This window comes from Gymnoscopelus microlampas (assembly GCF_963454915.1).
Source record: "Gymnoscopelus microlampas genome assembly, contig: SCAFFOLD_288, whole genome shotgun sequence".
NCBI lineage: Eukaryota > Metazoa > Chordata > Actinopteri > Myctophiformes > Myctophidae > Gymnoscopelus > Gymnoscopelus microlampas.
The window spans coordinates 668-12,500 of NW_028155620.1; the positions used below are offsets into that span (position 1 = coordinate 668).

Sequence of the window (11,833 nt, forward strand, 5' to 3'; positions counted from 1 at the left end):
AAACAAAGCAGTGGTTGAAACAGGGAGAAAACAGCCACAGCCAAAGAGCAAATACAATTAAAATGCAGCCTGGATCTGCATGGTGTAATGAGATGTTTACTGCAAGGAACAGAGTCATACATAAAAAATAGGATGTGAGAATGGGATAAACGGTACAACGACAGAGAGAGAGAGAGAGAGAGAGAGAGAGAGAGATGAGCGGCTCAATTTATCAAACCCTTTGCTGAGGGAGACTAATTCATTTGTTTGTCTGATTGCTTTTTCTGGCACCACCCGCACACACACACACACGCACGCACGCGCGCGCGCACACACACACACACACACACACACACACACACACACACACACACACACACACACACACACACACACACACACACACAAATGTGCCTCCTAATCAACACAAGAGGGCCGTTAGCACCCATGGCTGAGAGAGAGAGAGAGAGAGAGAGAGAGAGAGAGAGAGAGAGAGAGAGAGAGAGAGAGAGAGAGAGAGAGAGAGAGAGAGCATACTCACACACACCTCTCTCCTCTCTCAAGACTTGTTTCACTGTGTTTACATCCACTTATTGTTTACTTAGTTTCATTTCTGTCTCCTTCCTCATAGGAGCCTGTCTTGTGTCTTTCCTCGTCACTTTCCCTCTCTCCCCTCTCGTATCATCTATAGTTTTATGCTTTACGCTTATATTGATTGATTGAGTATTTTATTAGGCAAAAAAAATGTAAAACAGCACAGTTACATTTAAAATACTTTGTCTAACAGGTCCGTTCATAAAAGTCCTTGCGGACTTGTTTCCAATGAGGGCCTTGGTATTCAATTCATAGACATATATAGTGGCACCACAGTTCAAATGTCATTACAAAAAAAAAAAATAACACTATGTACAACAAAAAAATAAAAAAGGGGGGAAAAAGATATGTACATGAACAGGGGGGGGGGGGGGGGTCGGCTGTCTAACGGGAAAATGGTACTACCTCCTCTTTTGGCCTCCTGAAAGATATACTCTTCTACTAATCTACAATAGTTTGACAGCTTTAATTAGTTACTGGTTACTTTGTAGATTCAGATTATTCATACAAAAACATACATCAAATGATAAACTGTGATGTGTTAAATGAAGGTTATAAGTTACCAGTGGAGGAAGAAGTACTAGGAAAAGTAGCAATACCACACTATAAAAATACTCTGTTACAAGTAAAAGGCCTGTGTTCAAAATGTTACTGAGTAAAAGTACAAAAGAATTGGCTTCGAAAATATACTGTATTTTAAAAGTAAAAGAAGAGCAAGTGTATAAGAGCCATTGATCATCATTTAGAATCAGCTGTGTGGAGGTAGATGTTGTATAGGGTAAGCAGACAGACTAATGTGATCCTTACTGATCTCTGTCAGGTTAGTGTTCTCCCACGTTATTATTGACTGACAGGGATCACTGAGATGAATTGAATGACGCAACATAATTCACACACAAGGCCTCACGGGACACTGTGGACACTCAGGGATACGATCTGACGCACAACGTGAAAGGGAACGCTTTTCGGTCAGCGGTGCATGGAGTACACACAGAGACAGTGTCAGAGAGGATCACTAATCCTACATACAACCCCCTCATAACCTCCCAACCCCCCCCCTCTCTCAGTCTAACACACACACACACACACACACACACACACACACACACACACACACTCACACTCACACTCACACACACACACACACACACACACACACACACACACACACACACACACACACACACACACACACATACACACACACACACACACACACACACACACACACACACAAACAACCCAACCCCCCCCTCCCCTGTCTTAATCCCTTGCAGGTGACTGTGCTCTGCGCTGCCCTCACACAGAGTTGTGTGTCCAGGCAGGAAGAAACACACAAAGACAGGAGAACAATATAAAGACCTTTAGGTGAGAGTTGTGTAGGTGCAACGCGTGCGTGCGTGCGTGCGTGCGTGCGTGCATGTGTCATCAGGCTTCAGACATCAGACTTCAAACTTCAGACAGGCTACGGACCCCCATTTAATGGCATTTCTATCGCTGGGACCCCAATTCATATTGTAAAATCAATGTTAATTGAACTCTGAGAGGGTGCAAATGGAATCAAATGGACCCGGGGCTGGGGACCCCCTGGAACTCCCTCAAGGACCCCTGGCGGTCCCCCGACCCTACTTTGAGAACAAATGATCTATTCTATACCACAGGCAGTGGTGGACAAAGTATATATTGTTGTTGTCGGCAAGAAAACCTCTTGATCTCCATATTCTAACTTTAGGTGTTTTTTCGTAAATGAATGTCCTACTTGATCATACTGCAACGTCACTGGAAAAGCGGCGCGAAGCCATGCGTTATGAGCTTGAAGATGATCGGCTATTTTCACTATATTTGAAATAGGGCTTAAGTGGCTGATTCAACATTATATTGTTGTAAGTTTGGGTGCCAATTAAGAGTCCCAAGTACAATATTTATATTTAACAGGTAGATCAGCTTGCAAAATGTTTTGATAAAAAACAAATGCAAGTACATTAAAAATGTAAGTACATTTAGTAAAAATGTAAGTACATTTACTGCTTGCACCTCTTGGTGCAAGCTCAATGAAGCTTCAGACCTCCAAAAACAAACATATAATGTTTGTATTTGCTGATGACATATTGTATATATTTGTGTACACTATATTGTCCCTTGACTTTTTTGTGTTATCCTTTTAACTTTAATGCAGGGGTCTTCAACAGGGGGACCGGGACCCCTAGGGGGTCCTCAGAGTTGCTACAGGGTGTCCGCCAAATCTCTGTGTGATAGGATCATTGTTTTTTACATTAACCACTTGAAGGACAACTTTAGCCGAAAATAGCCGATCTACAAGCTCACAACGCCTCGCAGCGCGAGGCGTTGTGAGCTTGTAGATCGGCTATTTTCGGCAAAGCGGGGAAAAAAGAGCAGACCAAGTACAAAGTGAAAGTTTACTAAGTATTGACGGTTTAAGTCGTTAAATGTCTGAAAATACACATTAACATGAATCCAACATCTAGGAAAAGCTTTAATCTGCAACACAATTTTATGTAATATATAGTGGGGGTCCCTGCTTCATCTCTCTCTCAGTTAGGGGGTCCTTGGCCTGAAAAGGTTGAAGACCCCTGCTTTAATGTCTTACTGTACCATGTGCTGTTTACATTTCTGACTAATAAAGTATTCAATCAATCAATCAATCAATCAATCAATCAAAAATAATTCCACCACTGACCACCGGGGGCGTTTGAAATCTCTTTAGACGTAGTGATTTGTGTCAGTGTCTCTCTATATGCCCCCCCCCCCTCTCTCCCCCCCTCCCCCCCCCCCCCCCCCTCTTAATCCCCTGGTCTCTTTCATTCTCCACCACTCAAGACGTATCAGTTCACCCCATTGACAACATGTGCAGCGGTAGCTATGGGGCAGAAACCTTATCTGTCTGTCTGTCTGTCTGTCTGTCTGTCTGCCTGTCTGTCTGTCTGTCTGCCTGCCTGCCTGCCTGCCTGCCTGCCTGCCTGCCTGCCTGCCTGTCTGCCTGCCTGCCTGCCTGTCTGTCTGTCTGTCTGTCTGTCTGTCTGTCTGTCTGTCTGTCTGTCTATCTGTCTATCTGACTGACACAATTTTAGCCCGTATCACTTGCCTCGCCTTGACAACCATGCAGGCTTATGCAAAGGTTAAAATGTCATTTAAAACAGATGTAGATCAGCTATTTTAGGCGAATCGATGTGTGCAGAGTGAAACAAGTGCGTACCAAATGCGCTTGAATGTGCAGCTCAACTAAAGCTAATTCATCCTATAGTGTATGAAGGAATGATAAATAATAATGATACATACGATTTATATCGCGTTTTTCTAGGTACTCAAAGTCGCTTTACAGAAGCAACGGAGGACAATTTCATGATAAATAAAAATGTCTGCGATCCGATTATTATGAGCGTTTCTTTTTTTATCAGGAAAAACGATAATGATTATTGTCCCATCCCAAGCAACAGACAGTGAAGGTCTGAAATGTGTGAAGCTTGGTTGTGGAGGAGCCTGATGGCACAAAGGAACTGCTCAAGTGGCTTTGTGGTGACGTGTGAGGACATTAGTAGCTCTACAGACTCTACAGAAGAACATCTACTGAGGACACTAGAGCTACTACATACTGGTAGAACATCTGCTGAGGACACTATAGACTTTATAGTGTCCTCTGCAGATGTTCTACCAGTAAATTGGCGTTTTTTTTTAATCATGTCGCGGGCCGCATTGGACCGCTCTGCGGGCCGCAAAATGCCAGCGGATCACAAGTTTGACATCCCTGCTATGGAGCTACTACTAGACTCTACAGTAGAACATCTGCAGAAGCCTGTTGCTCCCGTTGAAGGACCCGAGGCTGCTCCTCCAGGAAGAAGAGGCTACGCCAGTGTTTTAATCACGGTGTCATATTATTATAAAGCTGCAGAACTGAGTGAGTAACACGGTGTCTGTTTGTCTGCTGTGGCAGCAGTGTGGAAGTGAGCTGTGGTTAGTGAGGTCGGCCCTGTCGTTCTCCTTAAGCCAAGCTTTTAATACTTTTAATAGACAGTAAAACAAGTCTGCCGCCTACACAGCGAGCAAGCAAGCAAGCAGCAAGCAAGCCCGGGCATCTTTAACAGGAAGGACTGCAGGGGGACCATCATGCAAAAACACACAAACATGCATGTATGCACCTGCCTGTGCAGTGCAAACACCCCCCTGGTTCGATTTGACATGCGTTCGGCGCCCCCGGTCACATCGTTTAATTAAATAACACGCCGGTGAAATGCGTGCGCAGCGCGCAGCAGCAGCAGCACAGCCCACAGTAGGACTGAGAAAAACCTCTCTCTGCACGGCTCTGTGTCCGTGTGCATTCATGCATGCAGAAAGAAAACTGTCCCTCTGTCTGTCTTTCAGTCACTCTCTCTCTCACTGGATCATGCAACTTTGACTGCTATAGGGCCTAGGTTCTCAAAGTGGGGCCTGGGGACCCTCAGGGGTCCCCAGGGGGGGGGGGATACCAGGGGGTCCCTAGCTAGTTCATATTCAGTAGCGTCACAAACATTGTAACCACTATTATTACATACTTTGGCTAGTAAAAAATAGCAGATATACAAGCTCACAGTGCGTCACTTTGTGGAGCTTGTACATCTGCTATTTTTGAAAAGTCTTGGAAAATGTTTGGACATTTTTGAATAATACATTTTTAACACAAATCTTCTCTTCTGGGGGTCCCTGGACACTAGATACTATTTTTGGATGGGGGTCCACGGCCAAATACAAGTTAATTCGGGGGTCCTGTAATTTTTTTTAAATACATTTTATCCCACGATTTTGCAACCCATTTTTTCACCCAGTGCCAATCGCCTATGTAATCCTGAGCGCTACTCTCCCTCTGCCAGCCTAGGGAGAGCCCAGAACGGAGCTCGAGGAGCTATAGCAAGCCGCTTCTTATCACCTGACAGGGGGGGGTGGGGGCGGTTCCCCTAATTTGGGGGTCCTTGCTTGACATGAAAAAGTTTTGTTACTCATGTCAGCAGCAACGCTAGGGGCCCAGAGTGTCACCAGGCGCCCCCCTGCAGGGCAGACCGGAGCACTGCAGCTTCCTCTACTGGCCTGGAACCAACGACTGCTGTGTCGCCGTGCCAACAGACCTCCTAAAAACCTCCTAAAAACCTCCGACCAGCCAGTCCTCCAGACATATAGGCTGCATGGTTCTTTTCTTCTTTTTTTTTTTTTATCCTGTAGTTCAGGGATCTTCAACAGGGGGTCCGGGACCCCTAGGGGGTCCTCAGAGTTACTACAGGGGGTCTGCCAAATCTTTGTGTGATATGATGTTTTTTTTACCTTAACCACTTGAACCCTGACATCCCTTTTCTGAGGAGAACTTTAGCCAAAAATAGCAGATCTACAAGCTCACAACGCCTCGCGCTGCGAGGCGTTGTGAGCTTGTAGATCTGCTATTTTTGGCAAAGAGGTACGGTGTAGAGGGAAAAAAGAGCAGACCAAGTTGACAAAAAAGGTTTCATCTGAAACACAATTTTATACAATATAGAGTAGGGGGTCCCTGCTTCATCTCTCTCTCAGCTAGGGGGTCCTTGGCCTGAAAACGTTGAAGACCCCTGCTGTAGTTTGTTTGTTTGTTGTTTTGTTTTAATCCTGACCTTTAGGTTTTTAGAGTGGGATAGGTCACAGCTCGAACAGAGAGCAGTAGGGGACAATTCATCTTGAAATAATAGCTCCTACACCAACGCCCGATTTAATGCCAACGCCCGGGTGTCACGCACGGAAAATAGCCGACCTACAAGCTATACTTCTGGCAGTCATACGACGGAGCATAAATTTACCTAATCCATTACCGTGTCCATCAGAGTCACTATAATAAAAACGCAGACAGTATCTCATCTCAGACAAACACGCACGCACAGACGCGCACTCACGCGCACGTACGCACGCACGCACGCGCACACACACACACACACACACACACACACACACACACACACACACACACACACACACACACACACACACACACACCGTCACTGGCCAGGCTCATCTCTCCAGGCTGGTCAGAAAAGTCCCCTAAAAAACTACGCAATAATAAAATTCATAATAATAAAAACACAGACAGTATCTCATCTCAGACAAACACACACGCACGTACGCGCACACACGGACACACACACACACACACGCACACACGGGCACACGCCCACGCCCACGCCCACGCCCACCCACACACGCACGCACGCACGCACGCACGCACGCACGCACGCACGCACGCACGCACGCACGCACGCACGCACACACACACACACACACACACACACACACACACACACACACACACACACACACACACACACACACACAGTCACTAGGCTATCTCTCCAGGCTGGTCAGAAAAGCCCCCCTAAAAAATAAAGTGAAAGTGTCTGAAATCACCTGGCTCGGGGCCACAAACGCGCCGCAGAGCGTTAACACACACAGACAACCTCACACACCTCTGGCCAGCGGCACACACACACACACACACACACACACACACACACACACACACACACACACACACACACACACACACACACACACACACACACACACACACACACACACACACACACACACACACACACAGACAACCTCACACACCTCTGGCCAGCGGTGCAGGGTGAGACCGGAGGGGAAGGTAATTGAAAGTTGGCTCGCTCCAGAAAGCATGACTCAAAAACCAAGAGAGAGAGAGAGAGAGAGAGAGAGAGAGAGAGAGAGAGCGAGTGTCTGTACGCGGGTCGCCTACAGGAGTGAGTTTTGGTCGGGGGGGATGAGGTAAGGTTGCCAGCCGTCCTTTGAAATACAGAATTGTCCCTTTACTTCTGAAACCTTGATTGATTGGTTGATGTACTTTATTTAGTCAGACATGAGAACAACAGTACATGGAAGTACAAATTCACAATACAAGGTCTACTAAACTGGAAGGCTCATTAAGCACTGAGCTTGTTTAAGATGAGATCCCCACGCACACAAATCATGATGACATATAAGAGACAGACAGATAAACACAACTACTATAGAATGTCATACAAACAGTTTACAGGTTACTGGTATGAAGAGTGATAAATATGTACAAAAGAAGAAGGAGAGAGGGGGGGGGGGGGGTAGGGGGGTAGGTTAGGTTAGGACTTAGACAGGGGCCATTTATCAATTGCAGCCTCCTGAAGGTGTATCTTTAGGGCAGTTTTGAAAGAGAGTAGGGTTTTACACTCCTTTACTCCTTTTGGTAGGGCGTTCCACATTTTTGATGAATAGCATGAGAACGAGTTACTTCCCTTTGTTGAGCCAAAAAAGGGTTGGACAAGGTTTGTAGAGCTTCCTCTGGTGTTGTGATCATGGACATCATTAACATTTTGGAAGTATTTTGACAAATACAGGGGGATCCCAATGTTGTGGTATATCTTGAAGACCAGGCCCATAGCAAGTTGCTGTACTCTGTCCTCAACCCTTATTGAATTGATTGAGTGATTGATTGAATACTTTATTAGAAGTTTGCAGGGAAAAAGGGACATGAAAGTACAGTTCAATACAAGGTCAGCTAATAGGAATTTAAAAAAAAACAAGAAAGCCACATTGGCTTGTTTCCATTAGGGTCCATTGTACTCAATTCATAGTGAACAGACTTGAAGAAGTGACACACTTTGGGCCCTAAATCTTGGGGGCGCCATCTTACCCCGTACGCCATCTTACCCCCTTTGGGGCATTTATTAGTATTTTGAAAAAAACATTTTAAGATAGTGAAAATAGCCGATCTACATCAAGACATTGTGAGCTTGTAGATCATCAGGCTATTTGAACTATGAACTCTGTTGCATATTGCTCATTGCTTGCTTACCGATTGCTGCTGCTGATTTAACCCATTATTCCGATTCTTGCTAATGTCTTCTAAATCCTAACAGTTTTCTTTCAAATGTATGTTTCTATATCAGTGGTTCTCAAACTTCTTCATGTCAAGGACCCCCAAAATATATATGTATTTGGCCGCGGATACCCATCTCAAAATGTTTTGTTCCAGGGGCCCCACAAAAGCAAAGATTTGATTTAAAAATGTTCGCTTTAAAATAATATAAATATATTAATTTGCACACATTTTCTCGATTTTTCCAAAAATAGCAGATCTACAAGCTCATAGCGCGGCACTGGGTGCCGCGCTATGAGCTTGTATATCTGCTATTTTTTAATAGCCAAAGTGTAAAATAATGCTTTTTAGCTCAAATCAAAAAATGAAAAAATGACATAGATGCGTTCCAGGTCTTAATGGGTTAAAACTCTCTGCTCATCCTCCACCGCCCCAGCCTCCACCTGTCATTTTGTATACGTTATTTTATGTACGGGGGATTCAGTGTTCCGAATTAGGAGATGTGCTTTTCCCAGAGTACCTAAAAGCTAACCTCTCATCACCAGACGTTCCACCTGACCTCGGAAGAAAGCCTGGTATTCCTTCTAAAACTATAGCTGTGTGATCCGGTTTTAAAAAAAGGGAAAAAAAGAAACGTGGTTCCGGTTGGCGTCGCATTGTTTTTGTTCCCCACATAATGCCAATCAATTGGTTTAGTCTCGCTAGACGCGCTACGTTATAATACGTTAAAAGTTATAATAGGCCACACCAAACCATTAATATACCAAAAGAAACCAAACGATTATACCAAATTAAACAACTTTTAAACTAGGGGAATCAGTTTGGAGGAGCACAGCGCTGGTGGATCCGGTCGTTGGTTCCAGCCACCTGATGACGTAACGTTATTTACGCTCCGACCGGATCAGAAACCCTGAAAATGGCATTGATCCCAGGCTAGCTAAAAGCAGATCCAATTCATCGCCAAACCAAAATAAATATATTGCTCATTTTATATTCAATAAAGATATATTTGATCCATTCCATGAGTTGTCCTGTCCTGACCCAACTACTGGTTTAGAAGGCATTAAGTATAGAATCGGGCCTAAAGGTCTTTATTAGAATTACAGGAAGTTGGCATCAACCATGTTCAGAAGTGACCCACGCAGCCCTGGTGGCCGTGTAGCGGGCCGGGCAGGGGGCACCGGGGGCAGTAAGGGGGGGTTGAATGCGGGCGGGAGGGAGGGGAGGGGGGGTAGGGAGAGGGTTAAGTCCCTGGCTGCCATGGTTAATGCTTCAATCCCCCCTCCCTCACTACAACAACACAGGATCAACAAAGACAGGATCAACAAAGCTCCAGCCAAAATCCTCCGACGCACTGACACAGAAAATTCCCAGCCCTCCCTGGGCCGCACGGGGAAACGACACACACACACACACACACACACACACACACACACACACACACACACACACACACACACACACACACACACACACACACACACACACACACACACACACACACACACACACACACACACACACGCACATGTACGCGCAGACTCACTCAGACGCACACATCTCCGACTGCTTTAGGGAACAACAAACACAGGCAGTAAATACAGCTGCAGACGGCTGGGCAGATAACCAGCCAATCCCTCTCTCTCTCTCTCTCTCTCTCTCTCTCTCTCTCCCTGACAACTCCAATCGGCGTGGCATGTCGGTTGGCTGTAAGGCTGGATGACTACTGACTGCACTGCCCTCTGTAGCTCGCTGCGCTCAGACACACACACACACACACACACACACACACACACACACACACACACACACACACACACACACACCACAGGCACCTGCTCAAAGTCCTCTCCGCCGCAGAGCTGAACTTGCAACAGCGTCTTCTGCCAAACCGGTAGAAGACGTTACCTCTGTTCTCGCAACTCTCTCTCTCTCTCCAAAAGTTTGACACCAAACGGAGCTCCTAGCATAAATTCAGGAGCAGGATCACACCTACGATCAAGTTGCTTCCGTTTACCAATAGAAGCTCACCTAGCACCGCCCCACACCCCTCCCACCCACCCGCTATACTTTCCCTTTTTCTTCTCTCTCCTCTTTCCTTTCCGTAGGGCAGGGGTCTTCAACAGGGGGTCCGGGACCCCTAGGGGGTCCTCAGAGTTAATACAGGGTGTCCGCCAAATCTTTGTGTGATACTTGAACTTGAACCCTAGCTTCCCTTTTCCGAGGAGAGATTTAGCCAAAAATAGCCGATCTACAAGCTCACAACGCCTCGCAGCGCGAGGCGTTGTGAGCTTGTAGATCGGCTATTTTTGGCAAAGAGTTATAGGGGTAGAGGGAAAAAAGAGCAGCAAAAGTTTATCTGAAACACAATTTTATACAACTAGAGGGGGTCCCTGCTTCATCTCTCTCTCTCTCAGCTAGGGGGTCCTTCGCCTGAAAACGTTGAAGACGTTGTGTCTGTTTGTCGTGCCCGGGACACACGGCGGGGCCCCCTTCGAAGTTTTCCGAACTCCGCAAGTTGGGCATTGGGGACTCAGCTTCGGATACTCAGCATCGATGACTCAGCCCGAAGTCCCTCGACCTTTCTATTCATTTCGTCAATCCAATCCAATCCACTTTATTTATATAGCACCTTTTACAACCTTTTCAAGGTTTCCAATGTGCTGTACAGAAAAATCCAAAACCAAATACACTGGGTCAGCTAAAAACACAGAAACAACAGCAAAACATACAGCAAAATAAGAAACACAATAAACAACAAAAGGAGACACGTCACTAGAAAAATACGAGACGCAACAGCGTCAGCAGACAATGAAACCAAACATAGACCACAGGAACTCTCAGACGGGATCGAAAACCAAGGTGTAAAGGTGGGACTTAGGCAATATTTAAAAGTCTGGATGGTGGGGGCCAGTTTGATATGGGAGGAGAGGGAGCGCATTCCATAATAAGGGGGCTGCTACTGAAAAGGCTCGGTCACCTCTGGTCTTTAAAGTTGACTCAGGGACCTCAAGTTTCAACTGGCCCGCAGACCACAATGACCTGGGGGGGGGGGGGGGGGGGGTGTTATACACCTCTAGAAGTTCAGAGAGATACTGAGGTGCCGGGCCATTTAGTGATTTAAAAACAAACAATACTTCTTAAAATCGATTCTGAACCGAACAGGGAGCCAATGAAGTGAAGTGGTCATCGGTTCTCTTCAAAAAAAAAAAAAACTCTTAAACGCTATTGGTTGGTATAGTGTGGTCCTTGCTAGTGAAGTCACTCAATGAGTGGTGAAGGCATCATACCACATATAGTAGACAAAATCAGCAAAATGGCGCATAATTATGCGGGGGTAAGGTTTTTTCCAAAAGGCCGCATCGCATCGCATAATATGTGCAT

The 11,833-nt window shown here is 45.8% G+C and overlaps 1 pseudogene across 1 annotated transcript in view; it reads left to right on the forward strand.

Moving 5' to 3' along the window:
• Positions 1–4,269: 4,269 nt before the first annotated feature.
• The window catches only part of LOC311041360 (nuclear factor 7, ovary-like), an 11,414-nt pseudogene continuing 3,850 nt past the window's right edge, over positions 4,270–11,833 (forward strand). Inside the window, exon 1 of the transcript in view lies at positions 4,270–4,486. The product of the transcript in view is annotated as a nuclear factor 7, ovary-like (transcript). The remainder of the gene's footprint in view (positions 4,487–11,833) is intronic.